Source organism: Eptesicus fuscus, chromosome 5 (genome assembly GCF_027574615.1).
Source record: "Eptesicus fuscus isolate TK198812 chromosome 5, DD_ASM_mEF_20220401, whole genome shotgun sequence".
Lineage (NCBI taxonomy): Eukaryota > Metazoa > Chordata > Mammalia > Chiroptera > Vespertilionidae > Eptesicus > Eptesicus fuscus.
The window spans coordinates 36265048-36268539 of NC_072477.1; the positions used below are offsets into that span (position 1 = coordinate 36265048).

The 3492-nt window shown below is 46.1% G+C and overlaps 1 pseudogene; it reads right to left on the reverse strand.

The window, feature by feature from the left end:
- Positions 1-625: 625 nt before the first annotated feature.
- Positions 626-2629, reverse strand: LOC103283925 (WD repeat and coiled-coil-containing protein-like; annotated as a pseudogene).
- Between the last annotated feature and the right edge of the window lie 863 nt (positions 2630-3492).

The window sequence follows — 3492 nt, forward strand, 5'->3', positions numbered from 1 at the left end:
TCCTTACCCTCATCTTTAAGCCAAGAGAAAGATCTGTGACAGATCTTTCTGAGGTACCTTTTAAGTGCTTCTAAGACAGCTTTACCACAGCTCTGGGCTAGGGACAGAAAGCCTCAGAGAAACCATACAATACAATCCATAGGGCACCATTATATTCCCTTGTTCTGGGAATCCCACCCTCAGACTAAACCATACCTCATGACTATGTAAGCAGTTTCTGAGACTGTGCTCTGAGCTCTGAGGGCGAGCCTCAGCCTGGGGGAAGGCGGGGAAAGTGGTTGAGCCAACCACAGAAAGTGCTTCACCTCCGTGCCACAGTGAAAGTGGGGAGAGTCCACAGTAGAAACCAGATCTTATTTGTAATGGTCTCATCTGTAAAGCTATGCAGCAAATACTCTACAATAAGCACGTCAAACTCATGGGCCGCAGGCCGCATGCCTCATTTATTTGGCCCGTGTTAGCCTTTGAGTTTGACATGCTTGCTCTACAAACAAGTCTCAGGTCCTATTGTCTCAATGGTTAAAATACCTGGTGGCATCTAAACTTTGGGCTGTTAGGTCTCTAAAGATGTCGAGAGAAAGAGACAGAGTCTCTGAAGGTATTTGACCTGGAGCTGCTGCATCTCTCATGACTCTCTCCTGTGTGGCTGCAAAAGTGAGCGGGATGAAGCCTTCACTATCAGCAGAGAGAAGGATCCAGCGGGAGTCACACAGCATTTCAATAGGAGTGAGGCCGAAAGTCAGCTGACCTGTACTGAGCCTTAGTTTGCCACTGCAGAGAAGCACGTCTCTTTTTCCTTTTTCAACAACAGATGCTACCTAGCATTTCTGGTAAGAGAGGTGGACACGAGGCAGATCCTGAGAGCGTGGATCCACTGGAGAGGACTTCTTTCCACAGAGGGAGTCTGTGAGTTCAGAAAGACGTCGCTGTACTTCAGTTTCCCAGATAAAATTTCCAGTTCCTTAGAGAGCTGATAAGTTTCCTTTTCCCGTTGTAAGTTCTTTCTTTGAGGAAAATGAAGAGGTTCCGGGGAGCTGGTGTAGTCTGGTGTGCTGCTGGATTTGGGTAGCGTCGCTGACCGCTTAACAGGCTGGGCATCTGGAGTTCCCAGGGCTGTGGGGTCCTCACAGACACTGGATGGAGGGCTTTTGAATTCTTGAATAAAGGGCCTTCCAGGCCTTCCACCTTGACTACTGCTATTAGCTGTTTACAGAGCCCTCTGTTTTGGTGACAGATATCTGGGGAAAGACTTTCAATTCGCTTTTTCCTCTCTGCTTTATGTAACAGAGCACTGAAAGGAGTGTAACCACTCTGGTTTTCACTCACTGTTACCAGAAATTCCTCTTTCAACATTACTTCTCTAAACATCAAGCGGATGATATACTCATCAGACTTTGAAGAAGGAAGAAGTGTTGAATCAGTGGATTTTTGTTTTCCTATCAAAATTAATAATAATTTCTCTGTCAAGCGATATACTTTTGGGTCTTTCACTGCTCTCTAATTGAATTTGCTGGATGTTTGGCATACATGATGGATTGATAGAACAGATAAAAATTATAAGTATTGGTAGCCACTGCCACAACCATTGCTTTAAGATTAAATGCTATTAGATCAGGAACTAGATGCCTGAAATGGTGACTCTTCTGGTCCAGGTCACCTCTTTCTCAAAGGTCACAAGGACCAAGTGTGATGAACCCAGGTCAGTTCCTGTCAAGTAGTCCTTTTTTCTTAGACAAATAAGGGCATTACCTTCAGACTTACATCTACTGACATGTATATGAGTTAGATCCAGAGGCTCTGAACAGGAAGAAAAGGGACAAATGGATGTGTCAGAATTTGTTCCCTAAGAGGCTGTCCCTTTATCCACAGAAGGCATCTCATCAGTAACTGGTGAGCTATACAGACAAGTGTCTTCACTACTAGGTGGAACGTCAGACGTTTCAGATGCACATAAGCCACAAATCTTATTTATTGGAAGTTCAGTGGCATTGACAACCTGTGAGTCCACAGTGCCTCCGATGGAGCGCACATCACTGCCCACATCAAACACTGGGCAGGCGGAGCACTTATGAAGAGTCTTCTGAGCACGGCCCCTAGTATAGGCATGCAGGCTGCTGCCACCTCCAGCCTCTGGCCATCGTGGGTCCAACATGCACATCAGGCCGGGTGTTGCTGTCCATTTTTACCAGGGAACTATCACAGTGAACGTTTTGGAAGATGGAGGCATCATGTGCAGTCGACACAGTCAGAACAGCCCTTTTTGGGTGCCACACACAGCTTTGGGGAGGGACAGGGTGCGATTGTCTAATCTCACAGGTCTGAGACACCAACGGCTTGCTGGTTTCCACAGTACTGGGAACAGCTGCCACCCAGTGACATGCTGCTTGTGCTGGACAGCGAGCAGAGAGGGCATGTCAGCTGTACCAGGTGGGGCCCAGGACACCCCATACACATGCTCAAATTGTCCAATGACCTTTGAACCCCCAAACTTGGCCTCTCCACTCTGAAGCTGTACATCAGTCAGGACTACCTGCTTCCCATCAGTCCAGGCAAGGCCGTGAATTGGGTGTATTGCTTGATACAAGGCATTCAGCCCTCTCCTGAGAAGTTTTCCTTTTCCCAGCTCCATCCTTTCTGATGAAGGTTATTTAATGTGGATCCAAAGTCCACAGTGGGTACTGGAAGCATCGACTCCAAGGCCTCTGATAGGCGAGCGAAGCTCTCATAAATCTATTTACTTGGCATATAACTTGTCTTTTGTGGTCAGGAAATGTGAAAAACTAACCTAAAGGACATAATGAACTGCAGGGATCTAAACTATTTAGCTTTTAAAATTCCAAATGTTCCCAACAATGGAATCGATTGCGTGGCAGTTATCAATAGTGTCGCTCCCATGTCCTTGTATTTGTATGGAGGAAACTAATCCCTGGCCTGGGAATACTGGGGATGTAGCTCTTTTGCAAAGTCAGTGACATTAGAATTGTGACAAGTGGGGGGCCAGAGAGAGGTTCTCAGAGATGTTAAGAGTGATGAAGTCCTAGCTGGTTTGGCTCAGTGGATAGAGCTTAGGCCTGCAGACTGAAGGGTCCCAGGTTCAATTCTGGCTAAGGGCACATGCCTGAGTTGCAGGCTCAATGCCCCCCACTCCTAGTAGGGGGTGTGCAGAAGGCAGCCAATTAATGATTCTCTCATCATTGATGTTTCTCTCTCTACCTCTCTCCCTTCCTCTCTGAAATCAATGAGAAAAATAAAAGTGATGAATGTGTCTGCAATGCAGTTGCAGACAACACATTGGCAAATACAATAAATAATTTCTTAATTACCAGGACAATGGCAGTTTTACTGGAGTTATGTTGGAGACCATTTCATTTAGTAGGAGTTGACTCCTAAGAGGCATTTACTCAACTTCCTAATTTTGCACTGGGGAGTTATTTATGAAACAACCAATTGGAGCTGGAAAGACGCCTCAATGCGAGGTTAATGGGCCACACT